This window comes from Microcebus murinus, chromosome 1 (assembly GCF_040939455.1).
Source record: "Microcebus murinus isolate Inina chromosome 1, M.murinus_Inina_mat1.0, whole genome shotgun sequence".
NCBI classification, from domain to species: domain Eukaryota; kingdom Metazoa; phylum Chordata; class Mammalia; order Primates; family Cheirogaleidae; genus Microcebus; species Microcebus murinus.
Window position 1 is genome coordinate 7,081,602 of NC_134104.1, and position 16,370 is coordinate 7,097,971.

Genomic DNA, 16,370 nt, shown 5'->3' on the forward strand with positions numbered 1-16,370 from the left:
TAACAAAAAATAAGCTTGGAAGTGAATTCTCTCCCAGAACTTGCAGGTAAGAACCCAGCCTGGTTGATTTCGGCATTGTGATATTCTAAGCATAAAACCCACCTTTGCCCTGGTGGACTTCTGACCTACAGAGCTATGAGCTAATAAATGGGTATTTTTTTTAGCTACTATGTTTGTAGTAACTTTTTATGCAGCCATAGAGCACTAATACTAAGTACTACTACTATTATTATTCCTATTTTAAAGAGCCTAAAATGTTAAGTGATTTTTTCCCAAGATAACTTAAATTTCTGAAGACTATATTATTATTAATATTGTGTTATCCCATGTAGCATATGGGCAAAAACTCATCCTGGTATTATATTATTATCTCGTATCAACTTTTCATCCTGAATTGTATTTGTTTTTAAAGATTCATATTAATATAACTCCATGGGAAATAAGTATATGCTTTTCATTTTGATGATACTATGAATAGTATGTTTAATGCATGAGATGGAATTAGGAAGATAGGAACTAGGACAAATCAATAGAAGTCAATAGAGCTCAAAGTTGAGAAGCTACAGTTGTGAGGAGAAGGAAAATGGTTCCAAGAGGGTCAAAGGTAAGAAATAAGATAAAGATCTGAGAGTTGATGCCAAAGGCTTTGACGTGGTCAATACAAGACAGACTCGGGGGCTTAAGAAGAGGGTTAAGAGTTAAGAAGAGGATCAAAAACAAATCAACATGTTTAGGAGGTAAAGGCAGCTGGGAAGTCTTAATTGGGGGTCAGAGAAGGGCTAATGGAAGTTGACAAGGGACCAGATAATCTCTAAGGTGACTTCTGTCCTATAACCTCTGGTTTTATCGTCTTTATATTGTCTTTTTTGCTAGTGTTCTCTTTTCTGCTTCTGAGTGGGTCTCGAGTCAACCAATAAATACAAGCAGTAACAGCAACTCAGGAACTTGAGGCTACAGATGATATTTGTTCTTCTTTGTTGGCCATGAAGTAATCAATTCCATGGATCTCAGTGTTACATTGTAGCATCACCACTCCAGCCAGGCTGGGATGCTTGTTTTCCCTGTGGACTCTCTGGAATTTTTACTGACTCCGTATTTTATTTCTTCCACTTTAGTTCTAAATAAAGAGAAACTAGGAGGAAGGACCTACCCAACCAAATCACTGAATGTTGAGAATTACTATAACAAGAAAAAGTGAACCCATTTCTATGGTTACCCAAGTTTCTTATAAGCCTACAAAAGATAATTTTACCACTATCTGTTTTCAACAAAAAGAGAGAGAACCAAACTTCCTTGTGTTGTGATCAGAGGATTACATAACATTTCTTGAACATCTACTATTCGCTAGACCCCTTCCCTTTCAGACTCAAGAAGAAGCAGCAGATACCAAGGTCCTGGGGTTCCTTCTCTTCTGGAGAGTTGTACAATGGGATGTCCTCACTTCTGCTCCTCCAGCTCTATATTAAATCCCTTTCTGAACATTAATTAATGTGCTATATTCCTGAGTCAGGTATCAGAAACGGGCAGAAATAATTGTTAGGTTCTAAAAGACCACATCTAGCGTGGCATCCTTCTGGCCACAGTAACGATTCAGGGATGGGACTCACTAGCTAATGAGAGGCTCTAAGAAGATGCTCAACAACCTGCTTGAAGAGGGAGGAGCACTTGAAACTGGATTGAAGTCCCAGTGGACTTAAAACTGGATGGATACAAATCTGGAACCAATTGAAAACACATAATCCTCAATTTTCTTAATCATACAGATGACAGGCATCATCGATTAATAAATAGCTGACATTTATTAAGTAGTTACTGTATACCTGATTCTATGCTCTACTTTTTATATAGGTTATTGCAGGACAGTTTTCCGGGTAGCCTTGGACCAACCCAATTTCTCACCAACCCTCTTTCTCACCTGTAGTTCTCAAGAATAACTGTAGAACGTGCTGGGGATGCAACATCCTGAAATAAGGAAGAGCAGGCTGGACCAGCCTGGGCTCTCCTGCTCCCCCTAAAAATACAATGTCTTTCGATTCTTTAGCTCAGTGAATCTTCTTACCATGGAGAATAAAGCCCAGGGCGGGGTGATTTTGGGGGGCCCTCAGCTAGAGTGCCAGTGGGGCATATGTGCAGGTGACATTTCATCTGTCCTGGGAAGCTTCCCTGAGGCTTGGGGGACCAGCTCACCACGAATCATAGGGTCCTGTTGTCCCTTGCTGCTTATCTGTGAGTGACAAACCCACTTCATGTAACTCATTGTGTGTGTGAGTGTTCTACCTTGCCAGACTCAGGCAAGCAGCAAAAGCGCAGCCCTAGATGTAGTGGGCGGAAGTGGTCACCAGCGCACAGAGAACTTGCTTTGCAGTTATGTTATATAGAAGTCACAATAATACTACACAGTAGGTAATGCTACCATCCCCGTAGGAGGTGGGCAGGGAGCTGTGCCACCCAGATCCCTCTACAAGTCCGGGCTTGTTGACCTAGCTGCCGGAAGGCTGTCGTAGATGGCATTTAGCTGTCAGATGCAAAGAGCCACCCGACCCAAAGTCATGTCCTTGCCAACTTGACCCACATCCAGTGACTGAGCTGGTGGAGACCATTAGGACCAAACTATAATGGGCCATTTCAGCCTCAGAGCTCCTGGTGGGATCGGCCAAGGCTAGGGTCCTCTTCCCAGTTCTAATTCCTTTCCCTCCCTTCCATAGGCGTTGATCCCACAGACATTACATCCCTTAGAAATGTCCCTAATAAACCTGGAGCACACTTAACTTCAACTCAGTCTGCTTCTCAAAGAACCCCATCTGCAACATCATTTTAAAGATAAAATGATGAAGCTGAAACTCCTGGCTGAACCCACCGCTTGGCATGGGTGCTGAGGGCTGAAACTGCCTAAGTATTTGAATATTGCTTAAGATCAGCAAAGTTGACCTGGAATTTGTAACTGGACTCTGTACTGTATCTCTACGAAGGAAGACAGGTTAGGTCTCCCCAGGAGAGCTGTGGAAGCTTGGGCATGCCGGACAGGAGCTCCACCTCCACTGAGAGCAAACAAAGTCCACTCCATTCATGGTAGCTTGCTGTCCAGAGTGGCTATAGGAGACGACTCATAGACAGTTGCAGGAGCACACAAAGGAATTTTATCACATTCTATCCTACTCACTTCCTCTTTGCTTAAGAACGTCAGTAAAAAATGAAGAATCTGGGCATTTTAGCAAATGATTAACCACAGAAAGAACAACTTACCAATTCAATTTGCTTATTTTGGCCTTCAATGTTTCTGTTGTGCAGATGTCATGTTAATCAGGATTACTTCCAGTAAGAGATACAGAAAGACTAACTAGGTTTCCTTTATGCAATTTTTGTAATCATCACCTCCCATGGTCTTTTGAAATATTATATGAGAATCTATTACAGTTTTTTAAATTGCATTTTAATTAATTCTTTGGGGGAAGACTGATTTCAAAAAAGTGTACTTGCTAAACAATGAGCTAATAAGACATCATATTAGAAAGAATCTATCAAATCAGTCTTCTGATTGTACTCATTTATCAAGTCATCAAACTAAAATAAAAACATATGTTTCAAAACATGTAAAAGTATTTATAATTTAAGATTAGTAGGAAGAGTGAATGTAGTTCCAAAGTAAGGAAAATGTGTAGGAGGTGAAAGTGTATCAAGGAAAAAGGGAATGACTATCTGATTGGGAATAAAAATTCTAAATAACAGCCCTACAATGCTTAGCAGGCTATGGAGCTAAAAAACCATCTGAAACCCCCTGTTTAGCAAAAGTCCTTAACCTTTTACACCTAGAAATATTTCTTAAGACTGCATCCCCAAATGGATGGGGATGAGATGAGGATGGATGAGATGTATTCAGTACATTTGAAGTAGAGCTGTAAAATAGAACAATTTTGAAACTTCTTTCTTGATACTCTTTAAGATGTCTTTTTACAGCCAAAAGTAATTTTTAAAAAACGTATATGCCTATATCTGCATTTTAAAGATGTTGTTCATCTGTGTTGATTTTTTGTGTGGGGAAAGATGGGGGGGGGAGTGAAATGGAAGAAGAGCTGGGTCTCCACAGCAATTGAGGTCTGAAATCTAAAACAAGTACCAACCTGGGGGCCAGAAAGCCCCACCCACCTCAGCTCTGGTGTCAGCCAGTCCAAAGCAAGGCCGCATGCACACATGGGCCAACAAGATAGATTGGCTTGTAAATTGCCACAATCAACGATGGAGGAAAATGAGATTACCCAAACCAAATGACACCCATCAAGATAATTCAGCCTGTCAACTTTACTAGCTAATAAGCCTCCATTACAGTGTGATAGGTGGGGGAGAAAACAGCCTCATCTCTATAAAATACTCCATACATTCTAACAGGCATTATCTAAGTCAGCTTTGGAGCACTGACCTACCCAGAAAGGGCCCCCACCCGCAGGTCTTGCCTTCGCCTGAAATCATAAACTAAGTATGTAAGTCAGATTTCAGACATGCTCGACAGGATGCAGGTTGAGAGATGGGGCTCTCAGGAGCTCAGAGGAGCCACAGTTTGTAGGTCTGAAGCCCAGCTTGCCTGATTTCCAGATGTCACTGCAGACTCTTAGTTACACACAGGCAGATCGCTATCTGAGCTCTAGGGAGTAAGTGAATTCAGTTAAGCCAATTGCTTTTGACTCTGGCATTAATCAAATCCCATCTCATTCAACACATGCTCCTAGAAGAGCCACAGCCCACATCCCCCTGGCAGCTGTTTTGAGTTAGGAAAGTTTTTGAAGTGGTCGACAGAGACAGATAGGTGATGACCATTTCTTGACATTATTTAGTCTAATGTCTTGTAAGAAAGAGACTTTGTGAAATCTTCCTACTGGTGAAAATATATAAAATCAAAATTAGCCAGCATACCCTAACGGCTTCACAAACTAAATAGAATGAGCTTTGAACAACTATAGCCAATGTAAGTTGTTCTTTTAATGTTCTAAGGCTATTTCCACTGAAACCCTGCATCTTGCATTCTTACTCAGAGCCCCTCAAGGACTGTTTGGTCCAGTTGTTTATCTTTGTCTCTGACACTATTAGGAGATCCAGCAAGCACTGTGGAGCATAAAAATAAGGTGTTACACATACTAATATCTTCTGTATATGGGATATGTGATTCAAAAGTAAGAGCAAGTGAGATTACAACCTCTCAGGGGAAACCAACAACAAACACAGGCTCACAGGCTGTGTGCGGCTGCGCATGCACATAACTGATGGTGCAAATTGAGGCAAACACCTGTCCCTATCAGAGTCACCTTTAGAGAGCAGACAGCATTCTTGAGGAGCTGAATTGCTGTGTAATTAGAATGCATGTATGTAGGATAAAATAATCTTGGAAATAAGAGGTCTCTGTGAGCCTTTCCTCTGGAATAAGGTCACTTTCTTGGAGGTAGATTCTGTACCTTGTGGAAGGAGAGCCGCTTTATAAAATAGCACAAGAACAGCCAGTTATGGAAAGGACCGTTATAAAATTATTAGCCAATGCTGTTCATTGCTCTTACAGTTTAATTGTTGATCCGTTCATCCCAAGGGGGGAAAAATGGCATAAAAAAGAGGTCTGTTTCTAGGTGGACGCAAGTCGTGGGAAGGCTTTGGAAATGCCCAACTGTTGTCTGTGATGCCCATAAGAAAAAGAGGGTGCAGCGGGGAGCACGATGAGGCGCCCCCCGGAAAAACAACAGAAAACAAGTTAAATCCAAAGAGAGAATTCGTGGCTGTCCAAAGGGTTTGCCCAACTCTGAAGGCAACCTGGGTTACGCTGGGAAAAGTCCACATCCTTTTTTTTGTCTCCAGTGCCCCCCGGACGGGGGGGGGGCACTGGACACCTGAGCACGGGCTGGGTGATGCAGCAGCCGGGACAGGGTCCCACTCGCGGCGGACAGGGCGGTGACCACCGGGCGCGGGCCAAGTCGCGGGGTGCGGCCCTCCGCTGCCCCGGCCGGCTGGCGGCGCCCCCACCCGGCCTTGTGACCGCGCGCCCCAGCCGCGCGCCCTGGCCGCCTCTCCTGGATTTCGGCCCAGCGGGAGACAGCGGCCAGGGCCTCCCTGCTGACCTCACAAAAACCCAAAGCCGGAGCCCCTGCACCCGGCACACAAACACTGACCCTGGAGCCCTCCTACTTTCCAGGCGTTTCTCCAGGAATAACTGACTTAGAGACTCGGGGAGAAACGTGGCGGGCAGGGGGCGAGCCCCAAAGGTTCCCCCAGCACGGAGCGCCCTCGTTCCCAGTTCGGTGCTGGAGCGGAGGGGGGCTGCGCCTGCCCGGCCCCCACCCCCGTGCCCCGCGCGCTGCGACGCGGGCGAGGACCGGCCGGGGGTGGGCGGCCCGGGTCTGTCGCGCGGTCGCTGCCCGCCCCCGCCCCTCCTCCCGCCCCGCGATGTGGCCGCTTTCCTCCAGCGCGCGGCGCTGCGCTCGCTCTTATCCCCGAGCCGCGTCGCTTCGTGCGCTGACAGCCCGGCTCAGCCAGTCGGCTGGAATTGAGTAGCATTCATTGAATCTGCGGATTTCATGACGTCTCCCTGCGTGGTCCATCACTTTTATCCTAACCGGGGATTTTTGCTTTTTCTTTTTCTTTTTTTTTTTTTTCCCTGCCACTCTTGCCTTTTCCCCCTTCCTTCCAGCGGATCGCCCTCCCCGGTCCTACGCGAGAGCACACCCCTCCACCCCTCCTTGGGCCCGGCGCCCAGCCCTCCTGTCCGCTCCTGGCCACAGGGAGCCAGTCCGGAGACGGCCGCACCTGGCTGGAGAGGCTGGGCGGGCGGAGGGGGCGTCCGCGGGACCCGGGCAGCTGGACCCAGACCTGGATGACCCGCGAGGAGGATGGAGTCTCCTAACAGCCTCTCGGGACTAATGTGAAATCTGACCCTCTGAGCCCAGTTTTTCTTTTCCTTTTCTTTTTGTATTTCCTTCCCTCGCCATCCGTCGTGCAGTGGTTATTACACCTTGCTCCGGTCCAAGAGAGGAGATCATGATTGAGTGACACCACCCCGTCAGTCCGCAGCAAGGTAAGCGGTGCGCTGAGTGGCTGGAAGGCGAGAAGCTGGCATGCACCTGGGCAGAGGTTCCGAGCCCTCGGGTCCCCACTCCCCTGCCCGGCTCCGCCGCTGCTGAATGCATCTCCACTCTGATGAGAAGCATCATGCCCAAGTCAGCCGAAAGGCGAGAGAGAAGCCGGTTACATAACAGAAGGGAAATCTGTTTCATTCGGTTTTCATTAGCAACTGAAAAACTCGAATGGGGGGCGGGGGGAGGAGGGGTCTGCATGCCCCGGGCTCGGAGAAACCCGGTAGGTTATTGCAGACAGTGTCTCAGCATCCCCTGGCAAAGATGAAATGCACTGATTAACTGGCAGGGCTGGTGGTGTAGTCGTGTACAGTTGTGAAAAGCCCATTGTCTTTGTGGAAAGCTGTATCTGTGTCCTGCTTTGCCTGGAGGGGAGAGGAGAGGAGAGGAGAGGAGAGGAGAGGAGAGGAGAGGAGAGGAGAGGAGAGGAGAGGAGAGGAGAGGGAGAACATGAGAAGGAGGAAAAGTGCGCGGTGGGGAGAAGGCAGGGAATGAAAACCAGAATACTGTAACTCCTAACTCTTCCCTATCTATCAGTAAAAACGGAGATGTGATACGATGACTAAAAGCAGTGATAGGAAGATCTTCCTAAGAGTCAACTGAATTTTATTTTGTAAGTAGAAGGGGGAAAAAAACCTTCAAGATAAAATGAGATATTTATGGCATTTTTAGGGGGTTGGGTGAATCTGCTGACTTTGCTTCCTCCTGGCTATATTTTCATTTACATCAAGACAGTAAGCTTGGATTAGTTTTTAACTGAAACAACATCAGTATTCCCCAAACCTAATAAAATCCTAGGTGGATCCACAGGTATATGTCTTGTACCAGGCGCAATATGGAGCAACTCTTAGGGGAAAATATATCTTCCCAGATACAGCCACAGAAATGGAGTGAGGTTAGTGGAGAAACCAAATACCAGAATTTTCCTAAGAATCCCGCCTCCACTCCCCAAAAAGGGAAAGGGGAAAAAAAACTCCAGTGTTTGGGAGTTGGGCATGTATTATATGTTTAGAGTGTCTCCCAGCTGCTTTCACCCAAAGTCCGCCGGCCCAGGGAGCCCCAGGGCACAGGGCAATGCCCATCCCCGCCAGCACGGTCCCCTGCCTGCCTTTCTTTTGCTGAAAAACGGAAACGAGTGATGCCCACGAACTGCTCAGAAAGGGAAAAAGGGCTCGCTGTAGCCTGGGCTGAGCTAGCTAAGCTTCGCCCATTTTGCCTGGAGAAAGGAAGAGAAAGAGCTGGAGTCTCCATGGCGACCCAGGTGGGAGGGGAGAGGCAGATCCAGTTACAGAAAAAAATAAAACACTGGACCAAACTTTCCCGGCTCCAGGCACAGAAATAAGGCGGCCGCGTGCCCTGTGTAGGGTCTCGGGGCATCGGCCGTGCCCAGGTCCCGGTCGGCGACGCTCGAGAGGGCGCTTAGAGCTGCCCAAGCTCACGCAAGTCACCGGGGGACGGCAGAGGGCTCCGGAGCGGTTCCGGATTCAGCACCAAGGCCAGAGCCCAGGCGGCCGCCTCCCGGGTCCGCAGCCCCAGGGAGCGAGCAGTACTCCCTGCCTGGGTCTCGGGAAGTCAGTCACTTTCTGTAAAGAAAAGATTTTTTTTTTTTTTGCTTGTGCAAAATCTGGATATCAAATTATCCGCGGAATTACGTGAGGCAAAGGAGCTTGCAAATCATCCATTTTATGCATGGCGGTGCATCAGAATAACTATTTAAAATCAGGAACACTGACACAGGGAAAGACCTGAGCTGACCCGAGAGTGGAGGAAGATCCCGTCTACAAGGGGGGAAAGGGCATGCGCGCGCGCGCGCGTGCGCGCGCGCGCACACACACACACACACACACACACACACACACACACACACACACACACACGGGGCAGCCCCGGAGGAGAGTTGCTAGTTCCATCGGAGTCCCTTTGCTTACAGAATCATCCATTCATTCCTCACCCTCTCACACTCCCCTCCCTAACTTTACACTGGGCATGGGTGGCAGCAAGGCGCTGTGGCAACAGCAGGTCAGCGAGAGACCAGCCAACCAAGTTCTGCCTAAGGGTCCTAAGACCCAAGAGGGCGGAGAAATAGTTTCCTCTTAATCCAGACCCCACCGGCCGGGAGCAGAGCTGGTGAGCTCCTGGAGAGGGGAGACAGTGCGCTAGCAAGATGACAGCCAGCCAGCCTGTCCTCAGGCCAGCGTTTGGGCAAGGTGGCTACATTTCCAAGCTTGCAGACATAGGAGGAGTCACTTCTGACTGAGAGGAGTCACTTCTCTTAATACAAACAAGGAAGAAGCTGTGCAGGAAGGGAGGATTTCCTATCGTTCAAGTTCCATTTCAACCTTCATACTGGGAGCAGGTAAGTCCATGGAGTTCTTCTGCCCTTGTCTTACCAGAAAGCGGGGCTCTCTGCCCTTTTCTCATCTTTGGTAGTAGGTTATCCCGCCCCCGCCCCCACTGATATGATGAGGGAAAATGGTACAGGAAGGTGGCAGTCATCTTTCAAGTAGAAAGCCTTTAAGAGTGGCATCCAGGCGTTACAAAGTGTGGTTTGAATTGTGGAGCACAGTCAAGGTTTGCAACTGGTTGGAAATGTTGATGAGGTTTCTGCAATCCTCTCTTTTAAGGATGCACCTATGCATGAAGTCTTGAGCCGTTTCTGATTTGTTATTTTAATGGTAAACACTAGCTATATCCTGGTTAGATATATCCAAAGATATTAGATATATCCAAAGATATATCCTGGTTTTCCTTGCTGGACTTTCCTACCAGGGACTTCTTGTTGTTTTCTAAAGATAATGCACTTGGGACATGGTTCAAGCTGTTTATTTAGACCTTCCAGTATTTTTTTTTTTTCATGATCAATAGTGGAGGCAGAGCAATTTACTCCAAATCTGGGCAAAAGGGTAAGAGATTACATTATTTCTTACATTTGGGCTCCTGATGGGTATTGACAAGTTTATCCATGATTTAATTTATAAAAAAGTGGCTACCTACAGTAGAGAGAAGTGATGCATGGAGTATTGTTGGGACTTTTACAAAGCAGCTATACCCTGGCTTTGTTCCATCTGATATTATCAGCAGAAGGCAAGTAGTGATTAGTTATAAAATACAGCCATATGAGAGTATAGATTGTTAGATAAACAAAGTATTGTATTTGTGAGTTCTAAAGTTCAATTTCTCTTATGAATTAAAAAAAGAGGGCAGTATATGAATAACCTAGGTATGGGAAATTTTTCAATCAATAATCTTTAGTTCCGGTAGATTCCATGCTCATGTATTCAGTGCTAATTTACCAAACTATGACTTGATTTCTTTCTAGATGGCTAAAATGTCATTATTCCCTTATACAGTCAATAGCATGCTCCAGAATAGTTGGTTTACCCATTTCAAATAAGATTTGTTAAGGACAGCAACTTACTAAAATTCACCCTGTGCACTTGGTTCCATTTTGTAATTTAAATATAAAATTATTTTGATACCTCACCTGGGCATTTCCTAAACATCAATAAATATTGTATTCAACTGTATGACTCAGGTCTTTATTGAATACATAGGACTTACATAGATTGTTCCCTTTAAGAATACAAAAATACTTTAATTCTCTCTCATATTCCTCTCTACCCTCTCACAGACTATCTCTATAGGATAAAAGGAAACCATGAGAACAGCTGTTTAATAAGCCAAAGAAAAATTCACTGGGGATTAAAATAAGTAAATATGCCCTTATGGAATCTTAACCCCATTCACTGATTTTCATAAGTAGAAAATGTTGCTGTTCCAAAGGGTTCAACATTGACCATGCAAACCTTCATGAAAACAAGATAAATCCTCTTTATGGAAAGGCAAGCAGGCAAAGTGAAGCTCTTCTCTTTTTCACCAATTCTTCTTTAATCAAATGATATGTAAGTAATATGTAGATTAGTAAAGAAAATAGACCAGAGTAAGAAGAAGGAAGATAGCAAGAGAAAAAAGCAGTTGTTTATTTTTACCAGCTTTAAAGTGATGATACTTTTCAAAGCAAGGTTTTGTGTTGTTTTTTTTTAATTGATTGTATCAGAATTCCGCTCGGTAGAATTGAGATGTTTGAGTTCAATGAATTTGGATTTATAGCTTATCGAGATGACATTTATTATTGCCTTATTTTACCTTGAATAGTTGATATTTAAGTACCAAAAGAGAATTGATTCACTCTAAAGTTTTATAAAATTAGTAAATCTGGTAATATCAATAAAAGGGGAATTGGTAGTTAAGTTGAAAAATAATCAAAACACTCTTGTTGAATTAGAGTATTCTTTTTAGTTGTAGTTAAAGTGTTTTGTCAGGTAGAAAAGTAAAATTCAGTCATTTGGGATGAAAATACATTTTAAAATAAGTATATTTTAAATAATTAGAAATAATTATTTATAGAAATAATTAGGAGATAATAATTCTTCTTTCCAACAGAAAGAAGAAATTGTCATAATTGCAGTTAATCCTCTAATGGTATTCTGAATTTCCTCTGACAATATACTAAATATACATATGCTTGACATCATTTTAATAGCATTAATTAATAGAAAAATTATTTTTCTCAAATAAAGAACAGTGTCATCTTTAAAAGAGTAGTCTGTATCCTCCTCCCTAAACTGTACCCTTGATCCAATCATACCTGCTAATCAGTTGTAAATGTTCATGTATTTATTTATTACTGAATTGAATAGTTATTCAAACAAAATCTCAGACAGTGATTTTTGCTCAGTGTATGATGTTCCAATGGCCATTCGAATCTCTATTTTGTCCAAAATGCAATAAGGCCATCAATCAACTTTTCCTAATTATCACATGTAAAATTAACCCCAAGTTTTAACCAAATGGCTATTTTATTCATGTCTACACAGATGTATCCAAGTCAGATCAAACCCATTAACCCCTTCAGGCTCACGTTCCACATTTTCTCTCGTTGGCCATGCCTGGGACCAGGAACCACACGGCACTGTGGTTCTTTGGTGGATAGATTTGAGCCACCATTCACCATCAGCCTTCTTCCCAGTGACAGAGATGTGGTTTCTGGTATGAAATCTTTACAAAAGGAACCAGAAAGTGCATCCACAGGTAAAAAGATCCATATTTTTGCCAACAACTCTTTTGGGACTAAATCTGAATGTATTCTATGTAAGAGACATATCTATAAATTACTTAAATCCTGGTACTATGTTGGTTCCCTCTTTAAACTTATAGGCATCCACTTTTTTCCTATCCAGGATGAGAATTGTTGTTGGTTTTTTTTTTTTTTAATGGTCCTTTACATTTCCTTCACATCATCCAGCAGGGACGTGGACAAGGGTGACAATGTGCTCGGTAGGTGGTCCCCCTCTGTGATTAAGAGCACAAGCTCTGGAGTCTCGCTAGCTGCGTTGGCATCAAGGTCCGGGTGTACCAGTCAGCTTCTGTGAGGGCTGGTGCAGTAGCAGCACTCCTACCATCTCGGTGGCTTTACAGAACAAAGATGTATTACTCCCTGAGCCACATCCCTTTGCTGGCCACTGTGGCTACGCTCCTTGTGTTGTCTTCACTCTGAGATCCAGGCTGAAGGACCAGTCTGACCTGGGACACTCCATTCCAGTGTCAGAGGGAAAAAAGAATGTCAAATTAAGCAATGGCTTAAAATTCCTGCTCAGATATGGCACAAGTTATCCACTCACATCCCATTGGCCAAAACATGATTGTCACATGTCACAACAGTGCCGATTGGCCGCGGGATGGAGATGTATATTTCTCCCACAGTGAGGCACTGCCAGTCATGCAGCAACAGGTGGAGACATATAATCTTCTTACAGAGAGGGAATAATTGGGGACAGTTTTATAATCCACTACACTAACCATATAACCTTAATCAACTTTATGCCTTGGTTTCTCTATCTATAAAATGAAAGTAATAATAATAACATCTACCCCAGAGATGTTGTGAGAATTAATGTGATAGTGTAAAGTTCTCAGCACAATTTCCAACACAAAATAGGCATTTTATAAATAGTAGATGCTGTTCTTCATCTGTTATAATGTGGCATTAAGTTCAGTTCTCACTGAGGTTATGTACTATATTAATTGTTATGGATTACTGCTGCAACAGAAAAATCTCTAAATCTCAGCAAGTTAGCAAAATACATTTTTCTCACTCCCATAAATCTAATTGGCTGATACCATACAGGGCCCCAGGCTGATGAACATGTTGTTGTCTTTAGCACATGACTTCCAAGATCTCCTGAGGGCTAATATTCAGCTAGCAGACAAGGGAAGACCAAGAGTAGATGATTACGCAGAAGATTTTAATGATCCAGGTCTGGAAATAATATATGTCACTCCTACCCATGTCCTATGGTTATAGCTAACTGCAAGAGTAGCTGGGTATTGTAGTTTAGCTCTGTGCCCAAGAGGAAGGGAAACTTGTAGGGCGAACACAGTGGAGGCTTTGGCATATATACCCAATATAAATGTCTGGCATCAAAGAAATACAGGTAATGCGGGTTAGGAATAGGGGATGGGGCAGAGGAAATGCTTTGCCCCAGTGATGAAAATATCCCTGGTAGAGATAGTATTTTGCTGTGCCCTTGACTCATTCTTTAGCGGTATATTTTTTAAAACAAATAAGTTGGGATGTTTTGACTTTTGAAGTGGGTATAAATGACACTTAACACAAGAGATGCAAATCCATACTGTTTGACTTCTGCTAGCTGAACTGTTAAAGTAGACACAGAAAAAGCGCCAACTTCAGCACCCATGCTCCAGAGCAACTCTCTAACCTGACAATTACACCCACATTGTGTCTAAGAATGCTGAAGAATTAGATGGTGTCTTCCAATATCTGCTGCTTGCTGTTGACTAGCAATTTGCATTTTGTTTTGAATCACATAGGCATCTGTAGGTTAAACACATGCTGTAAGTTTAGGTTGAATTAATCGAACAATAGTCAATGTTCCCAAAATAGAGCGTGCATTATAATAATCTGTAAGCCGTCTTTGAGAACCTCTGCCTGCTCAAGAAGATCAGGTGCCCTTGGAAATTAACACCCATACTTTTTCATTAGAAGCGAGAGACCAGCATTAATGCTAAACTCACCACCGAGGAAAGAGAAACGTCAGAGGGAAATATCTGAGAAGGCTACGAGAGAGAGAGCCAGAAGAAACAGGGTGGTGGTCCATAATACTTCTAGCTCTCTTACATCGTTCTTGCTCCCTTAACTTGATGTCAAATCCACATCCATCTGTGCAGCGCCCAATGAGTTTGTCACCAAACTCAAACAGTGAATAATAATATCACTAGCACATGCTAACCCTTCCATAGGGCAGTTACACTGGATCAAAAAACTTGACTGCTTTGAATATATTGCCATTCAAAGTAAATAATGTCTCATAATGGAACTTCTGTTTAATGAAGAGAAGTTTTTCAAGGAGAAGGTTTATTTCACTGCCACACTCTGTCATTTCGATCTCAAAGGGACCCAATTCGGTCACGTGCAGGATGGTAGATGGGTCCAAACCATGTGATATAAAAAGAAAGTGGGAGAAGTGGGGGTGTTTTCCCCAGAGAATACTTGAGAAAGGTGCATGACAGTTGTTTTAAAGGAATCTTGGTATTTGAAGACGAAGGAGGGATTACAGTTTTTCTGCTGGACTCTGGGGAATAGAAGTAGGACCCGGCAGTTGAAGCTACAAAGTGGCATATTTTGTTTCAAGGTAAGAAAGAACTTTCTGCAGTCAGAGCTGGGCAGAGGTAACATGGTCTGTTCTCTGTGTTTGCACTGTCCTGAACACTCCATCACTAGAAAGCATGAAGAAGCTGAGAAAGCTAAGAAGTGAGGTTGGAATACACGTATTTTAAAGTCTCTACTAACACAGAGCTTCCTGGGGAGAAGAGCAACACCCTTCCATGTCAGGCAACAACTCAGCGCTCTATAGGGCCATTGCTTTGTTACTCGGGAAGCCATCATTTCTCTATAGCAGAAATGAATCATACTTAACCAAAGTGATATTCCAGTCCATACGCAAAACGTGTGGTCAAATGCAGCAGTCTCCTGACTAAGCTACCAGGCTACAGGAGTCCCCACTCACAGAAAAGACTTACCCTTGCTCTATGTCGTCAACACACTCTGCCTTCAGTCAAGAGACAGGGAATGCTAGCACTCTGGGAGGCCGAGGCAGGCAGATTGCTCAAGGTCAGGAGTTCGAAACCAGCCTGAGCAAGACCCATCTCTATTAAATATAGAAAGAAATTAATTGGCCAACTAATATATATAGAAAAAATTAGCCGGGCATGGTGGCACATGCCTGTAGTCCCAGCTACTTGGGAGGCTGAGGCAGAAGGATTGCCTGAGCCCAGGAGTTTGAGGTTGCTGTGAGCTAGGCTGATGCCACGGCACTCACTCTAGCCTGGGCAACAAAGCAAGACTCTGTCTCAAAAAAAAAAAAGAGAGAGACAGGGAATGAAATACCCTCTGGAGGCTTCTCCATGGCCTCGCAGTCTTTTCAGAGCCAGGACTCCCTGACGCATCAGCCAGAGTACACTCAAGATTTGTAGGCATTTCTTTTTTTTTTTTTTTAACTTTACAGTTATAATTTTTTTTATATATTTTTTTTTATTTTGGCATATTATGGGGGTACAGATTTTAAGGTTTCAATAAATGCCCATTTTCCCCCCTCCCCCCAAAAGTCTGAGTCTCCATCATGACCATCCCCCAGATGGTGCACATCTCACTCATTATGTATGTATATACCCGCCCCCCTTCCCCCTCCCCCCTCCCCAATACCCTATTACTGTAGCACCTATGTGTCCACTTAGGTGCTACTCAGTTAATACCAGTTTGCTGGAGAATATATCTGGTGCTTGTTTTTCCATTCTTGGGATACTTCACTTAGTAGTATGGGTTCCAGCTCTAACCAGGAAAATATAAGATGTGCTATATCACCATTGTTTCTTAGAGCTGAATAGTACTCCATGGTATACATATACCACATTTTATTAATCCATTCTTGGATTGATGGGCACTTGGGCTGTTTCCACAGCCTTGCAATTATGAATTGTGCTGCTATAAACATTCGAGTGCAGGTGTCTTTTTTGTAGAGTGTCACTGGATCATTTGGGTAGATGCCCAGCAATGGGATTGCTGGATCAAATGGTAGATTCACTTGTATCGCTTTAAGGTATCTCCATATTGCTTTCCACAGAGGTTGAACTAGTTTGCAGTCCCACCAGCAGTGTAGGAGTGTTCCTCTCTCTCCACAACCACGCCAG

The 16,370-nt window shown here is 44.0% G+C and overlaps 1 protein-coding gene across 2 annotated transcripts in view; it reads left to right on the forward strand.

Annotated features, from left to right (window-relative positions):
• The first annotated feature begins 6,478 nt into the window (after positions 1 to 6,478).
• Positions 6,479 to 16,370, forward strand: part of KCNJ6 (potassium inwardly rectifying channel subfamily J member 6) — a 274,104-nt gene continuing 264,212 nt past the window's right edge. The window contains exon 1 of one of the 2 annotated variants that reach the window (XM_020284777.2): positions 6,479 to 7,045. The gene's annotated coding sequence lies outside the window, so the exon portion shown is untranslated. Of the gene's footprint in view, positions 7,046 to 8,965; positions 9,460 to 16,370 lie in introns of those variants that run through there. The other variant, XM_020284778.2, reaches the window with a different exon arrangement.